Source organism: Hemitrygon akajei, chromosome 10, assembly GCF_048418815.1.
Source record: "Hemitrygon akajei chromosome 10, sHemAka1.3, whole genome shotgun sequence".
Taxonomy (NCBI): domain Eukaryota; kingdom Metazoa; phylum Chordata; class Chondrichthyes; order Myliobatiformes; family Dasyatidae; genus Hemitrygon; species Hemitrygon akajei.
Window position 1 is genome coordinate 12141439 of NC_133133.1, and position 18523 is coordinate 12159961.

General features: G+C 42.2%; 1 protein-coding gene across 5 annotated transcripts in view; it reads left to right on the top strand.

Annotated features, from left to right (window-relative positions):
- aff2 (AF4/FMR2 family, member 2) overlaps window positions 1-18523 on the top strand; it is a 685599-nt gene that overhangs the window by 258788 nt on the left and 408288 nt on the right. The gene's annotated exons all lie outside the window — the stretch shown is intronic.

Genomic DNA, 18523 nt, shown 5'->3' on the forward strand with positions numbered 1-18523 from the left:
ACCTGCTGAGCTCCAGCACGTTGTATGTATTGCTCTAGATTTCCAGCATCTGTAGCACCTCTTGGGTCTTAGCTTTTTGAGAGATGACTTGATAGAGGTGTACAGGATGATAAGAGGCATAATGTGACACTTCCCCAGGGCAGAAATAGCTATTGCAAGGGGGCATACTTTCATTGCGATTGGGGGAAAATATAGGAGGGATGTCAGAGATAAGAGTTTTACGCTAAGAGTGATGGGTGTGTGGCCCACCCCTGTGTGTCAAAGAGGTGGAAATCCAAAGCAGTACACACCAAATGCTGGAGGAACTCAGCAGGTCAGGCAGCGTCTATGGACAAGAATAAATAGTCGACGTTTTAGGCTGAGATCCTTTATCAGGACTCATTGTGGGTCAGACAGCCTGTACTGTTCTGTAATATCCTTTGTTCTATGAAAAGGAACTAAAACTGAAGGGGTAGGCATGAAAGAAGAATCAATTTTTTCATGGTAGTACTTGTACGCTTTCTCCTCCCTCCCACCTTGTTACTCTGGCTCCTGCCCCCTTCCTTTGCTGTCCTGTTGAACGGACTCAGCCAGAAACAACTGTTTATTCCTCTCCATTGCTGCTGCTTGATTTGTAAGTTTCTCCAGCATTTGGTGTATGTATTTCTCAAAATCTGGACGGACTACTTCTAATGTGAGAAGGGAAAGATTTAAAAAGGGCCAGAGAGGCAACTTTTTTCACCCGGGTTGGGGTGTGGGGTGTGGGTGAGGACACCCCAATGAGCTGTTATAGTAAGTGGTTGTGGTGAACTACATATACCTGTCTGGACTGCTCCTGTGGCTCCTCCCACAGACCCCTGTATAAAGGCGATTGAGGCCTGTTGCCCAGCCTCATTCCCCAGGATGTAGTGTTGTTCATTCTTCCAGTCAATAAAAGCCGATACCTCGCTTCTTACGTCTCAGAGTGAGTTTTTGATGGTGCATCAGTGGTTGAGGCAGCAACAATGATGGCCTTTTGTACAAGTGTGTGGATGGGAAAGGTTTAGAGGGATTTGGCTGAACCAGACCAGCTTATTTGGGCACCTTGTTTGGTATGAAATAGTTGGGCTGCGGGGCCTGTTTCAGTGCTGTATAGTAACTCCATGACCTTATTTAGTTACAAGTCCATATGACATTAAGACAGAGGAGCAGAATTAGGCCATTCAGCCCATCAAGTCTGCTTTGCCATTCTATCATGGCTAGTTTATTTTCACTCTCAACTCCATTCTCCTTCCTTCTCCCCATAATCTTTGACACCCTGACTGATCAAAAACCTATCAACCTCTGCTTTAAATACACACAGTGATTTGGCCTCCACAATTGCCTGTGGCAGTGAAATCCCACAGATTGACCATTCTCTAGAGAAAGAAGTTCCTCATCATCCATTGATTTGCCAGTTGATTTAAGGAGGTGGATGTGCTGACAGATCTCAGCCAACCTTCAAGTTACAGCTGCTTTGGAGGGAAAAAGATAATGGATTAAAACCTGCAAAGAACTCTTTGCTCTTTGATTTTGTTGAAAGTGGACGTTTGAAAGCTTTGGGATAGGTCCTTCATTCACCTCGAGGCTTCTGACCGCCTGCCTTTAAACCTGGCTGTTTCCTGCAGTGTGACCAAGGGAAGTTATCAGTTATGTGCCAAGAACCCAGAGTTCACATCTACACAGTCCAAGGCTTCTTCTAGTGCCAATGGTTGGCCGCTCTCACAGAAAGGTTTTGGCAGCCGGTGCAATCCTACCCCCACCCCAACCTTCCCCAGTTAAATGGCTGTCTGAACTGTCTGAGGAAAGTAAATTTATCATCTGTCACTATATACTGCCCTGCGATTCATTTTATTGTGGACATTTGCACGATCAAAAAATAAAATAGAGTTTATAACTCTTAACTATTGTGGACTGACTTTCAATCTCACGTTCTTGATATTTATCGCTTATTTATTGTTAATACTATTTCTTTCTTCTTGCATTTGAACAGTTCATTGTCTTTTGCACACTGGTTGAACATCCAAGTTGGTGTGGTTATTACTCTATCATGGATTTATTGAGTATGCCCACAAAAAAATGAATCTCTGGGCTGTATAAAATCGGTGACATATATGGACTTTGATAATAAATTTACTTTTCAACTTTGAAAAACTATAAGTAGCAAAACTGACAAACAGCCAATATGAAAAGAAGACAAATTGTGGAAAAAAATAAAAAGTAAATAATACTGAGAACATTAGTTGTAGAGCCCTTGAAAAAGAATCCACAGGTTGTATGAAATGTTTACAGGAACTTGGAAGTTACTGAGCAACAAAGTAAGATAATTTAAAAGTAATTGAATTATAAAATTGAAGCAAAAATAGTCACACACATTTAAAACTATAAAATGCACATAAATATACTGATAAATTAAATTCTAAAAATATTACTGTGGCTATTGCCCACAGCTGATTGTCCCAATAGTGTTGAAGCGCTAGGCAACATGGTGGTGTAGCAGTTAGCGTAACACTATTGCAACACGAGTGACCCGGGTTCAACTCCAGCTGCTTTCTGTAAAGAGTTTGTACATACTGTACTCTCCGTCACAGTATTTCCTCCGGGTGCTCCAGTTTCCTCCCACATTCCAAAGATGTACGGATTAGGGTTAGTAAACTGTGAGCATTCCATGCAAGCATGTGGGCTGCCCCCAGGATATATTCAGACTATCTTGGTCATTGACACAAAATGACGCATTTCACATGATTGGATGTGCTTGTGACAAATAAAGCTAATTTTTAAAATAAATTTAAATCTTAAAGAAATATTTAAGAAATTCCAGGGGTGAATTGTTCCATTGTCCCTTTGGGAGTCTACTGGCTCAGGGCTGGTGCTCAGTCAAGTGAAGACAAAGCTGTGTAAAAAGTATTATTTTTATTATTTTTCTGTCTGACTGTATATTTACTACTATCATAATTGTATGTGCTATGGGCCTTGTGCTGTGTATAACTGTTGGTACTGTGGTTTGTGCTTTGGTTCCGGAGGAACACTGTTTCATTTGGTGGTATTTGTGGTTATTGCTGCTGGGTGCTGCTTTCCTGCGACAGTGTTTCATGTATATGTGTTCAGTGGTTGGTAGGGCTTTACCTATGATGGACTAGACTTTGTCCACTACTTTTTGTAGGACTTTCCGTTCAAAGGCCAGTCAATATACTAGCCATTACACATCTAGAGAAGTTTGTTAAAGTTTTAGAAGTCATGCCAAGTCTCCACAAACTCCCAAGTAGAAACATAGAAAAACTACAGCACAATACAGGCCCTTCGGCCCACAATGCTGTGCCGAACAAGTACCTAGGGTTACCCATAGCCCTTTATTTTTCTAAGCTCCATGTACCCATCCAGGAGTCTCTTAAAAGACCCTATTGTATCCGCCTGCACCATCGTCGCTGGGAGCCTATCCCACACACTCACCACTCTGCGTAAAAAAATGTAACCCTGACGTCTGCTCTATACCTGCTTCCAAGCACCTTAAAACTGTGCCCTCTCATCTTAGCCATTTCAGCCCTGGGAAAAAGCCTCTGACTATCCACACGACCAATGCCTGTCATCCTCTTACACACTAAGTAGAGGTGCTGCTGTGCTGTCTTTGCAATTGCACTTGCGTGCTGGACACAGGATAGGCCCTCCAAAGTGATAATGCCGAGGAATTTAACGCTGCTGGCCCTCTTCATTTCTGATCCTCTGCTGAGGACTGGCTCATGGACCTCTTGTTTTCTTCTTCCTCAATAATCAAATCCTTGCTCTTGCTGTTATTGAGTAAGAGGTTGTTGTTTTGACGGCACTCAGCCAGATTTTCAATCTCCCTCCTATACTTTGATTCAATTTAAAAATGTTCAATGCTTTGGATTAACCAGATGTTACAGAAATGCCGTGCCATGACACCCCCTCCCCCTTTAACTTTATCGCCATCTACATTTACGTGTATTAGGAATTTGCTGTGGTTTGTTTGTTTACTTGGAGATAAAGTGAGGAACAGGCCCCTTCACCCTACCGAGCCATGCGTTCAGCAGCCCAACGATTTAGCCCTAGCCTAATCACAGAACAATTTACAATAACCAATTAATCTACTAACTGTTACATGATTCGACAGTGCGAAGAAACCAGGGTGCCTGGTGGAAACCCATGCACACATGGTAAGGAATGTACAAACTTACTTACTTACAGAGGAGGCTGGATTTGAACTTGAACTCCGATGCCCTGAGTGGTAATAGTATTGTGCTAACCACTGCGCCCCCTGTTGGTCAGGGCACAAAGTGCAACAAAAAAACAATATTCAACAATTATAAACATGAGAAAGTCTGCAGATGCTGGAAATCCAAAGCAACACACACAAAATGCTGGAGGAACTCAGCAGGTCAGGCAGCATCTATGGAAATAAATAGATGTCGACTCTTTGGGCTGAGAACCTTCTTCAGGACCGAGATGCCAGAATAAAGGGGGAAGGAGGCTAGCTGGAAGGTAATAAGTGAAGCCAGGTGGATGGGAAAGGTCAAGGACTGAAGGAGGTGGAATCTGATAGGAGAGAAGAGTGGACTATAGGAGAAAGAGAAGGAACGATTATACAACATAAAAATTATACCAAAAATAAAATTAGAAGTTAACATACAGATAAATACATTAATAACCATATGTATTTACAATGTAAACATCATTATATAAAGTGGATTAAAATGTTTACAGTACAGAGCAGTTTCAGGGTAGATTGAACCCCACAACCTCTATATTAAGAAGTGAAAATCTAGGCCAGAGAGCTGGTATCACCAAGAAGTGGTGAAGAACATAGGGAGGCAAAGCTTGGAACTTTAGCCTCCTTTTGGAGATGAAGTGGTGTTTAATAGTGTTATTCCTACGCCACCCAGTTAGTCACTCCCACGTGGGAGACTGTACATGCAGAGTTATCAGTAAGTATCCTGTGAGGCTAGCATACGGTGTTTCTCTCTGCACTATCCCTCAATAACAAACACAACAGGAGGGTCACATGACAGAAAGCCAAAGTCTGGGAATGTTTTTCTCCTCTCTGCTTGGGAATGCTGTTCTCTTTCATTGGAATTCTCCCTGCAGTGGGCTATGTCAGAAAACAAGAAAAACAGAAAGTAGTAAATGTGGTCATCTACATTAAAAGAGATGCCCCCGATTCTGGACTGGCGCTTAACTGAGTTATCCCATTGCCAGCTAATCAGTTGAGGTGAGCTTTGTTAGGAATTGTGAACGCTCTTACAGGAAAGATGTAATTCCAGAATACAGCCTTAAGCTCTGACATCTACAGATGGTGCTAATTACCGTCAAGAGAGACTCTCCTTTCCACAGATCTGTGCAGAACCTCAGACTGCAACATGCCAACAATACCTAACAAAATCGAGAGGTTGGCAAGCAGCACACTGAGACAAACACCTGCTCTGTGAAAGCCCATGTTTGATGTAAGATCACTTCAAGATCCAGGCACTTGAACTGATCCAAATGAAGACATTTCTTCCATATTTTAGTTGGCATGCTTTTGAAAGCAGATAAGAGGCATTTTATTGTGTGTGTGTGTGTGTGTGTGTGTGTGTGTGTGTGTGTGTGTGTGTGTGTGTGTGTGTGTGTGTGTGTGTGTGTGTGTGTGTGTGTGTCTCTCTCTCTCTCTCTCTCTCTCTCTCTGTGGGTATATGCAAATGTGTTTTGTGTTTGTGATCCTACATAAATGTGCTTGAATATATTTATATGTGTTTATACGTGTATATACGTGTTTGTATGTGTGGTCTGTGTGGGTATGTACAAACATTTCTTGTATTCATGTTCACGTGTGTGTATGGTGTGTGCATGTGTGCGCACTTGTGCTGTTAAATCATTTTAATACATGTAGATATTCTGTTTAAATTTCAAATTTCCAAGTAAATTTATTAACAAGGTACATATATGTTCATCATATGCTACCGTGAGATTTATTTCTTTGCGTGTGTGTGTATGTATATTTAATACACAAAATGGGATTTTAATGTCATTACAATAATAATATATTAGGTGTTAAGACATCTCTACTTTCTGATTATGTCTGTAGTCAGGAATGGTATCCCTAAAAGTCAAAGATAACAACTATGTACAATTACGGAGTGAATGCAGAGTAAGAATATTTCAATTCTGTTAACCAGGAATGGCCAGTCAATTGATGATCACTTCCCCACTGACTCCTCTAGTCTCCTTTCATAATAACATCAGTCACTTCTTTTTAAATAATAGCTTGCACAACCAACACCGAGGTTCATTCGAAAGGGCAACACAAAAATCCAGCCCATTTTATCTGTGATAATGATCTGTTCTGCTGCAGTCTGTAACAGGGCTGGTGTAGTGTCACGGTAAAGACGGAATGGTTCATAGACATCAGCTCAACCCCTCGATTACATCAAAAGTGTGGCCTCTCCTCAGCTTAGCTGCTCTCTCGCTTCCCTATACATGCTATTTATGTACTTTTCAGGCCTTGTGATTATAGACCAGACAAGTAGACAAATATCTGCAGAGGCTGAAGATAACAGTGAGTATTTATAAAACATCTTTCACAAGAGCAAAAGGACTTAAAGGACATTACATCTAACAAAGGGCTTTTGAAGAACTGTTGTAAAAAAGACAACTCAGCTGACAACATGTGTACAGTAAGGTCTCATAACTCACAACGTTAGAAACTATATGAGCCGCTCTTTGATATTGAGTGGTGTTAGTTATATTTGCAGTTACTGTAGCTATGTTATTTAATGATGAATATATATGGTTGTTCTATTATGTTTCTTTTTTTTATTATTACTTTAGTTCGAATTAGTAATTGGTGTATTATTGTCACATGTACCGACATACTGTGAAAAGCTGTTGTTTGCGTGACGTCCAAACTGATTATTCCGTACTTACCCCTCTGCCATCAGATTTCAACGTTCAAAGTAAATTTATTATCGAAGTACATATGTGTCACCTGAGATTCATTTTCTTGCAGGGATTCACAGTAAATACAAAGAAATAACAATAAATAAATAAGCAATAAATTCTGTGAACATGAGGTGATGAGCCCTTGAAAGTGAGTCCATAGTTTGTGGGAACAGTTCAGTGTTGGGGTGAGTGAAGTTATTGCCTCTGGTTCAGAAACCTGATGGTTCAGGGTTAGTAACTGTTCCTGAACCTGTGGTGTGAGTCCTGAGGTTCCTGTCCCACCTCCTTGATGGCAGCAGTGAGAAGAGAGCATGACCTGGGTGGTGGGGGTCCTTGATAATGGATATTGATTTTCAGCAGCAGTGCAGGAAATGAACGCTTGGACCCTACTTCACTACTTTTGCTCTCTTTTTGTACCACTTATTTAAACTTCTCAATTATTTCATGTTTTAAAAATATGTATTTTATGTATTACACTGAAGTGTTGCACAAAACAAAAAAATTCACAACATATGCCAGTGATAATAAACCTGTTTTTGTTACATAAGTTCTGAAGTCATAGAACATACAGCGTAGACACTTGCCCTTCAGCCCGTCTAGTCCATACTGAAATATTAATCTGCCTAGCTTCATTGACCTGCACCCAGACCGGAGTCCTCCCATTCATGTAACTACCTAAATTTCACCTAAGTGTTGAAATCAAACCAGCATTCACCACTTCCACGGGCAGCTCATTCCACACTTTCTCCACCCACTGAGTGAAGAAATTCCCCTTAACTGTTTCCTTTTTGTAGAGCTGTTGCGTATCTGGAGGCAGAACAAGAAAAGAATGCAAATGGAGCAAGGCAAATAAAATACAAAGGTAGATAGCGAGTTCAAGAATTCTTCGTTCCTCAAGAGGATGACCTGCGTCTCCCTCCCCCTGATTTGTTACATGGTTAATGGGACCGAAGCATTGGTGAGGATCCCTACCAATCACCACACAATCTGTTTGACCCTTTACCATTAGGCAGGAGGTACAGGAGCATCAGAACTAGGATTGCCAGACTGGGTAACAGCTTCTTCCCGCAGACTGTGAGACCCTGCCACTACTGGTCTCATAACTAGATCAACAAGCTGTGTGCTGTTTACCTGTCCTGTGGAATTATATTTTTATCAATTTCTTTATGGTCATATTTTTTTTATGTGCTGTGAGTGATATATGTATTGCAGAAGCACTGTGATTCAGAGGAACATTGTTTCATTAGATTACATACACATACAGTCCAATGATAATAAACTTGAAATGGAACTTGATATAAGAGCTCTGTTCAAGAGTCTTATGATAATGGGATAGAAGCTGTGGTTTAGAATCACAGACTCAGAAAACAGGGAAAGGTCTTCTTTGACCTGCTAATTTCACCCTGAACCACCAAGCAATCATTTACACTAACCCTACACACACGAGTCTTATTTTATCTTACTTATTCATGCATAACCCAACCCTTAAACATAGAGACACACACTGGAGATTTACGTTCTCAGTATTTTAGAGAGCATTACACCGTCCAGACCTTCTGGCAGTTCACAAAATATTGAAGCTCTTTAGAATATCAGTAATTGGAAATCCAATTGTTCGATGGCATCTCATGATTTAGCCTCCTCCGCTAAGCACAGATTTAGACCCATAAATTCAGCTTGTCCAATAAACTAATTATGGGATTCTTGCAACTCTCTACATTGGAATGATGTCATAGCCTCCTTTAACGTGTTAAATGTGTACATATACCCTGACAGACAATGTAATACTGGGCTGTTTATAGCCCTGTGTTGCATTGTCTCTCTTTAATTGGTAAGTTGGTTTATTATTGTAGGTATGAGTCGCTAGTCAGGAAGGCAAATGCAATCTTATCATTCATTTGAAGAGGACTAGAATATAAAAGCAAGGATGTAAAGCTGAGGCTTTAAGGCATTAGTCAGATCACATTTGGAGTATTGTGAGCAATTTTGGGCTCCATATCTAAGAAAGGATGTACTGCTGGCTTTGAAGAGGTGGTTTACAAGAATGCTCACAGGAATTAGAGGGTTAACATATGAGGAGCGTTTCATGGCTCCGGGTCGGTACTTGCTGTAGTTTAAAAGAATGAGGAGGGGTCTCATTGAAACCTACCGAATTTTGAAAGAGCTAGGTAGAGCGGACATGCAGAGCATGTTACCAATAGTGGGAGAGTTCAGGCCCCGGAACAGAAATGTGGGCCTTTAGACCCGAGATGAGGAGGAATTTCTTTAGCCAAAGGGTGGACTCTATGTCATTGGAAATTTTTAAAGCAGAGGTTGATAGGTACTTAATTAGTACGGGCATCAAAGGTTACAGGGAAAAGGCAGCAGAATGGGGTCGAGAGGGATAATAAACCAGCCATGATGGAATGGGGTAGCAGACTCAATGGGCTGAATGGTTTAATTCTGTTCCGATGTTATACGTTCTTATTGTCACGTGTACCAAGGTACAGTGAAAATCATTATTTTGCATGGCATCTCGACAGATCATTTCATCGCAACAATATATTGAGGTAGTTCATGGGAGAGCAGTACAAGTATCCAGGAGAGAGTGTTACAGTTACAAAGAAAGTGCAGTGCAGACATTCAGTCAAGTCCAAGGGCTAAACAAAGTGAATTGTGAGATCAAGAGTCTACCGTGCAGTGAGACTAGTCAGTGGTGGGAGAGAAACTGTCTTTGAGCCTGGAGGTACAGGCTTTCAAGCTTTTTGTATATTTTGCCCGATGGGAGAGGGGCAGAAAAGAGAAAATCCAGGGTGGGTGTGGTCTTTAATTATGCTGGCAGCTTTACTGAGAGAGACAGAGAGAGAAAGAAGTGTATACTGAGGGGAGGCTGGTTTCCCACATATGCTGAGCATTTTTATTTAGTTCAGGAACAATTATCACCCCTCAACCATCGGGCTCTTGAACCAGAGGGGATAACTTCAGTCACCTCAACACTGAACTGTTCCCACAAACTATGGACTCATTTTCAAGGACTCTTCATAATATGTTCTTGATATTTATTGCTGATAGATTTATTATTATCATTTTGTTTCTATTTTCTTTTTGTGTTTACACAGTTTATTGTCTTTTGCACATTGGCTGTTTATTCATCTTGTTGTGTACGGGTTTTCATTATTTCCGTTGTGTTTTCTTGTATTTACTGCAAGTGTCTGCAAGAAATTGAATTACTTTGAACTTTGTTGATTGTGGGCCAAGAATAATCTGCTCCTTGCGGGAAATTCCCAGCAACCTTCCATAAAATAAAGCCTGGGCTAGTCTACATTCACATCTCAACTGAAGGGCAGAGTCTGGGTTTGAGTGGCAGAATTGGGACATGATCCCACAAACACCAGGCTCAAGTGGTCAAAGAACTATCACTGCACTAATTGAATGCTAGCGCAAAAGTTCCCAACCGACGCAACTAGAATTTCCACCTCTGCTATCTGCTGGACCAATATCAAGAGAAAGCTCCCACTCTAATGTGTGAGTCATAAAGTGTAATCCTGAGGTTGTGAAACATTTTGGATATTTGTGCTGAAGGAACGAAGGTTAGTGGAATGACATAGAAACATAGAAATCCTACAGAACAATACAGGCCCTTGGGCCCACAAAGTTGTGCCAAACTTGTCCCTACATTAGAAATTACTAGGCTTACCTATAGCTCTCTATTTTTCTAAGCTCTATGTACCTATCCAAAAGTCACTTGAAAGTCCCTATCATATCAGCCTCCAGCACCGTTGTCAGCAGCCCATTCCACGCACTCACCACTCTCTGAGTAAAAGAAACTTACAAATGTTGTACACTTAGAGTCAACTGATCCATGGGATGGTGGAGCCTTTAGTCTGATCGTTTGAGTACTAGCATTATTAACTTTATTTTTATTTAGAGATACAGTGTGGAACAGGCCCTTCTGGCCCAACGAGCTGTGCGCCCAGCAATCCGCTGATTTAACCCTAGCGTAATGCCAGGGCAACATACAATGCCCAGTTGACCTACTAACTTTGGACTGTGTGAGAAAACCAGAGCACCCAGAGGAAACCTATGCACACACCTGAAGAATGTTGTAAACTTGCTTACAGAGGAGGCTGGAATAGAACTCCAAACTCTGACGCCCCACACTGCAATAGTGTCAAGCTAAGCGCAATGCTACCATGGTGACGCACGGTGATTTCTACTGTGCTAACTTGTTTACACCCACTCCACTAACTAGTATCACGCCAATCCCCTCCAGGTAACTAAACAAATGTTTTCGCTTCTTCAGTGCTGCCTGGCCTGCTGAGTTCCTCCAGCAGTTTGTGGATTTCCACCATCAGCAGATTTTCACATTCCTCCTTGACTTTCATTAGACTTCTGTTGTCCCATCAGACACATTCCATGGAGCTGGTATGAATCTGAAACCAGCAATATCTTCTGCAGGTCAGTAATAGAGCAGTAAAGTAGGATAACACTTTGTAGAACCAGTGATTGGGGTTTAATTCCTGCTGCTGTCTAAGTTCAAAGTTCAAGTAAATTTATTATCAAAGTACATATGTGTCACATACTGAGATTCTTTTTGTTGTGTGTGGGCAATCATAGTAAATACAAGAAAATCAATGAAAAGCTGCACCCAACAAGATGGACAACAACCAGTGTGCAAGAGAGAAAGCAAAAAGAAATAATAATAATAATAATAAATAAATAAGCAATAAATATTGAGAATATGAGGTGACAGGTCCTTGAAAGTGAGTCCGTAGGAACAGTTCAGTGCTGGGGTGAGTGAAGTTATTCCCTCTGGTTCAAGAACCTGATGGTTGAGGGGTGATAACTTTCTGAACCTGGTGGTATGAGTTCTGAGGATCCTGTATCTCTTTCGGGTGGCAGCAGTGAGAAAAGAGCCTGGCCTGGATGGTGGGGGCCCTGGATAGGAGATAAGGAGCTTCTCTCCATGACCGTGTGGGTTTCCTCTGGGTGCTTATCTTATCTTATAATAATCAGAAAATTAATAAGAAATGGTGTTGACTTAATGGTGTTGAGTTACAGCCTAGAAGAATGTTTCTATGTGTGGCTGTCACCCCCAGAACTGGAGGACCGATGAATCATTTTTAGTTTGGCCTGTGCCGTTTGATCTGTTTGGCATGGGTGGCCCTACCAAAAACAAAAGCATAAAACCCTGACTCCAGCCAACATAGCTCTCTGGGTCATTGAGGCACGCACGCCTCCAAACCACTACAAGGTTGTGGTTCTTTTGGAGGAATTTATGTGCATTTCTCCAGATTTCTAGCATCGGCAGACTCTGTCATGTCTCATTATTATTCAAAGCCTGGTCTAAACCTCACCTTCTGCAGATATGTTTCAAGCTGAAATTAAGTTCAAGTTCAAGTCCATTGTCTTTCAACTGCACACATGTCTATCACCAAATGAAACAATGTTCCTCCGGACCAAGGTGCACAACTCAGTACATATAACTCATACACAACAGATAAAGTAACATTACTGCAAATAACTTAACAAATAATGAAATATATTCCAGAAGATTAGCATAAGATGCATTTACAACACAAGTTAAAAAGTCTTTGGTAAAATGACACCCTGAGATCAATGAACCTGCAGTGCCAACTTGATACTCACTGATCCCAAGAGCTAGCTGTGAAGTGATGGTAAACAGGGTGTCTTCAGACACCATGGTGCGATTTCAGCAGCCTCTCCAAATGTGTACGTCACAGATTAGCTTAATGTAACGGTGATTCATATTCCAGTGTAATTATATGGTCCACTGAAATTGATTACATCTCTGCCGACTGAAGAATTCTGGCCTGACGATGGTTTGATAATTTACAACCCTGGCATAATAGACCAGTCTTGTGGAAAGAAAAGAACGAAGATAGATGATACTGGCAGAGTTTCATAGATTTATTAAATTTCTATCAAACAGAAAAAGTCTGCTGCACTTGGAAATTGTCTGAATTTTTTTTAATCAAAATTCATGAGCTCAGAGTTTGGTTCAGCAGGTTAGGGAATGGTTTGACTCAGAAAGTGGTGAAAAAAAAATAAAAAGCCTATTTGAAGTAATTTTTCAACGACAGGTTTTAATTGGATGTTAAATCAAATGCTTATCTGCCTTCCTACAGATATCACATTATATAAAATGCAATTAGTGTTACCAGCCCTGTAACCATGGGCGCCACGGTAGTGAAGCGGTTAGCGTTATGCTACTACAGTTCAGAGTGTCGGAGTTCCGAGTTCAATCCTGATGTCCTCTGTGTGGAATCTCTGTACGTCCTCTCTGCAGGATGCATGGGTTTTCACCGGGCCCTCCGAATTCCTCCCACAGTCCAAAGACATACTGGGTAGGTTAATTGGTCATTGTAATTTCTCCTGGGATTAGGTTACGGTTAAATCAGGGGTATCGGGGTTTGCTGGGCAGTATTGATCGAAGGACCAGAAGTGCCTATTCCACCCGGTGTTACTAAATAATTAAAATAACCAATGTGCTGAATTATAAGTTACTGGTATGTGACAAACTAACAACTCTGGTCATCTGTGGAAACATCAAACATCCAGTACTCACATCAGCAAACTGTAAACGAACTGGGCAATATCTCTTTTGTAAGCAATCCTTTCCAATTCAGATTTATTTATCACTGATATACTGAACCGTACGGTGAAAATGACCAATGCACCCAAGGATGTGCTGAGGGCAGCCCGCAAGTGTCACCACCACGTTCACAGGACAGCAGCAAAAAAACAAGGCCTTTCCCTCCATTCCATCCATCCACCCATTCTCTCTCGCGCGTGCGCTCTCTCTCTTCCTCTCTCCCTCTCTCCCCCTCTCTCCCTCTGCCGCTCTCCCGCTCTCCCCCTCTCCCCTTCTCTCTCTCCCCCTCTCCCCCCCAACCCCAGCACACTGCCTACAGCCTCCAGCGCTCGCAGGCAGCGGTCTCTGACTTCCCTAGTCACTACTGGGCTTCACCTTCTGGAATTCCAATCAACAGACTTGGTGGGACAAATGACCTAATTCTGCTCCTGTATCTAATGGTCTTATGGTCCATCGTTCGGACTTCTGTCTTCAGTATCTGCTGCAGCTCTCACCAATGATGGGACCCAGAGTCAGACCTCAATCTCTGGACTCACAGAGGATAGGACCCTGAACTCCAGTCTTACCGACTTGCCTAACTAAGTGGTCATCAGACATCGTACCTACTGCCTGCATGGACCTCCAATTACCACTGACAAGGGTGGGTGGCAGAATTCCTGTTCTGCAGCTCCAGAGGCGTTGGTGATGATTCCAGTGTAACGTCTGTAAGCTCCTCTACAGACAGAGTATATGATGGGATGATTGGGTGGATGGTTAGGGAGGTGATGCACTCCAGAGCTTCCAGTGATTTAGCTGGAGATTCCCTGTGTCATTCCAAATCCGTTTTGGAACAATCATGGAGTGGGGATTAGTAATTGGTGTGGTCACATCTACTGAGACACAATGAAAAGCTTGGTTTTTTTCTTGCCATCCAAACAGATAATCACATGCATACATTCAGTGGCCATTTTACCTCCTGTACCTAATAAAGTGGCCACTTCATGGTAGCCGGTCCGCTTCAAGGTTCAATGTGTTGTGTAGTCAGAGATGTTGTTCTGCACACCATTATTTTAACACATGGTTCTTTAGAGTTATGGTCACCTTCCTGTCAGCTTGAAACAGTCTGGCCATTCTCCTCTTATCTAGCTCATTAACAAGGCATTTTCTCTGCTGCTCACTGGATTTGTTTTTGGTTATCGTGCCATTTTCTATAAACTCTAAGAGACTATTGGTTGACAAAATCCCGGGAAATGAGCAGCTTCTGAGATACTCAAACTACCCCATCTGACACCAGCAATTATTCCACAGACAGCAGCACTTAGATTACATTTCTTCCCCATTCTGATGTTTGATCTGAACCTCTCTACCGTGACTGCATGCTTTCTGCTTTGAGTTGTTGCTGCATGATCAGCAACTGAGATACTTACATCAACAAGCCAGCATTTCACTGTACCTAATAAAGTGACCACTGACTGTAGGTATGCTGAGGAACAATCACAACAGGATGAAGATTATAGTATTCCTGTTACACACTTCAGTGCAGGCAGACAATAAGGTGCAAGGTCATAACAAAGTAGATTGTGAGGTCAAGCCCATAAGACATAGGAGCAAAATTAGGCCATTCAGCCCACAGAGTCTATCATGGCTGATTTATTATCCCTATCAACCTCATCTTCCTGCCTTCTCTCCGTAACTTTTGATGCTGTTACAAATCAAGAAGCTGTTAACCTCCACTTTAAATATAGACAATAGACAATAGGTGCAGGAGTAGGCCCTTCGGCCCTTCTAGCCAGCACCGCCATTCACTGTGATCATGGCTGATCATCCACAATCAGTACCCCGTTCCTGCCTTCTTCCCATATCCCTTGACTCCGCTATCTTTAAGAGCTCTATCTAACTCTTTCTTGAAAGCATTCAGAGAACTGGCCTCCACTGCCTTCTGAGGCAGAGCATTCCAGAGATCCACAACTCTCTGGGTGTAAAAGTTTTTCCTCAACTCCGTTCTAAATGGCCTACCCCTTATTTTTAAACTGTGGACTCTGGTTCTGGACTCCCCCAACATCAGGAACATGTTTCCTGCCTCTAGCGTGTCCAATCCCTTAATAATATATGTTTCAATCAGATCCCCTCTCATCCTTCTAAATTCCAGTGTATACAAGCCCAGTCGCTCCAATCTTTCAAGATATGACAGTCCCGCCGTCCCGGGAATTAACCTCATGAACCTACGCTGCACTCCCTCAATAGCAAGAATGTCCTTCCTCAAATTTGGAGACCAAATTTGCCAATATAGGCAAATGTATTGGAGACCAATATAGCCAATGTCTTGGTCTCCATGGCTGTCTGTGGCAAAGAATTCCACAGATTTACCACCCTCTGGCTAAAGGGTAGTCCTTCTATTCTGAGTCTGTGCCCTCTGGTCCTAGACTCCTCCACTATAGGAAACATCCTCTGGAAATATCCACTCTATCTAGGCCTTTACAATAGGCTCGTATGAGATCCCCCTTCATTCTTCCAAACACCAGCAAGTACACGTCCTGAGCAATTAAACACTGCATAGATGTTAACCCTTTAACTGCTGATCATTCTTGTAACTTCCTCTGGACCCTCTCCATTGCCAACACATCCTTTCTTAGATAAGGGGCACAAAATTGCTCATAATACTGAAAGTGCAGCCTGACCAATGCTGTATAGAGTCTCTGCATTACACTTTTGGTCAAGAGTCCATTGTGCAAGGGGACTGTTCAATATTTTTGTATCAGTCTGATAGAAGCCGTTCTTGAACCTGGCGTTACATGCTTTCAGGCTTTTGTAACTTCTGCCCAGTGGGAGGGGTGACAAATGTGGACTTTGGTGTTAAACTTACAAAGTGTGGTGCAGGCAGACAGTAAGGTGCAAGGGGCCATGACAAGGTAGATTGAGACATCAAAAGATCACCTTTATGGTATAAGCGTCTTGGCCATGATCTCCATCCCATCGAGTAGTAGTGGGATAGAAGCTGCTCTTGAGCCAGATGGTTTGTATTCTCATGGCTCTCTAGCTTCTGCTTGATGGATGGGGGGGAGAATGATAGTGATGCACTGAGGTCTAAATACTATCTACACCAGGACCACCAGACTCAACAATGGTTACTTTCCTCAAGCAGTATGGCTGTTCAACACCTCCACCCACTAACCCACCCCTCCACAACCCCCAACCACCACTACTTTATCATTTCCTGTCAGGCACCTTATATACAGACACTCCTGTGTCTAGCTGAACACTTTCTGAACATATAATCAATCTCCATATATACCATATATTATGTGTATATTTATTGTTTTTTTAATTATTCTGTTCTTTTTTGTGCTGCATCGAATCTGAAGTAACAATTATTTCATTCTCCTTTACATTTGTGTACTGGAAATGACATTGAACTGTCTTGAATCTTTGATTCAGGCTGCTGTACTGAGGCAGTGAGAAGTGTCATGGCGTCAGTGGAAGGGAGGCTGGTTTCTGAGATGCCCTGACTTGCATCCGTAGCTGCTTGTAGTTTCTTGCAGTTGCAGGCAGAGCTGTTGCTGTACCAAGCTGTGATCACCCGGGTAGGATGCTTTCTAGATGCACTTGTAGTTGTGACCCTGATGTTGAATTGATATGTCCAGGTTTTGGAGAGCTGGGAGCATTGCAAGAGAAGGGCAGCAGCTCTCCATCTCTTGAAAAAGGAGATGGTGACCAAGTGAAGAGTCTTTTTATAACAAACAAACACTAGATGCTGGAAATTTGAAGTAAAAATGGAAAATGTTGCAAACACTCGTCAGGTCAGGCAGCTACTATGGAGAGAGAAACTGCCCAATGCATCACTGGTATCAGCCTACCTGCCATTAAGGAAATGTATGACCTAATGGATGAACTGCTGGGAATAATTCAACATTAATGTTTCTAATTCTCTCCAGTGATGTGTGCCTCTTTGCTGTTCTGTCTGTGCTGGCTGGAGTGGCAGTGTTGCCGTGATGCGATGGCTTTGTGTTGAAGAAGCCATGCTGGAACGTCGAGGCTGCAGAATTACTGCCTTCTATTCATGTGATGCAAATTACCTTCTCTGTTCATGTCAGTTCAATTTGCTCATCATGACTCATTTTCTGTGTAGTAAAAAGGAAAACAAATTGAGCATTAATGTAAATTACATCAACATTTAACTCCCAAGAAAATGAAAAATGATTTTCAAAGATTCCTTACGGAGCAGTCTGTGAGTGCATTGAGGATGGTCACTTGGGCTTTTGAAGTATAGTTGTGGTCAGGTAAATGAGTTCAAAATGTGGGTCAATTATAAAAGCTGTCTGTCTGCGTAGAAGTCAGCTTATAACCTCCGACTTGCAATATACGTGCTCTGAAATAGCAATTGATCTCTATATTTGTGGCACATTGTGAAGGTGTTGTGGATATTAAATCTTTGTATTAACGTCTGTGGAAAGTGGTTCAAAAATGCTGATTAGTAGGCTGGAACGGATTTCTCCCTGGCTGGTTCTGTAGAGGACCTTTAGTAATGGACATCCCGTCAGGGCTTTCTTCTACTTCCTGTGTCTGTACGTAGACCTCAGGGAGGAGGTAAAGGATCAGTACTTGGGCAGCTCGGTAGTGGTAGCAGTTAGTGTAATAGTTTCTGTAAGGAGTTTATACATTCTCCCTCTGGGTTTCCTTCAGGCGCCCCAGTGTCGTCCTCCTTTCCAAAGGTGTACAGGTTAGGGTTAGTAGGTTTTGAACGTGCCATATTTTGGCGCCGGAGGTGTAGCAACACTTGCTGGCTGCCCCCAGCACATCCTCGGATGACGTAGGTCATTGACGCAAACGACGCATTCCACTACATCTTTTGATGTTTCAATTAAGTTGAGAGAAATAAAACAAATCTGTGTTTTGCAGTGGATCTCCTGACCTTCCATTCCATTCAGGATTCAGATCTCGACTCAGCAGTTGATTGCCAGTGTGCTGGGGAGATCAGCACTCACCTTGTACCTGGCCCCCTCAGCTCTTTGCAGCTGGTGTGAT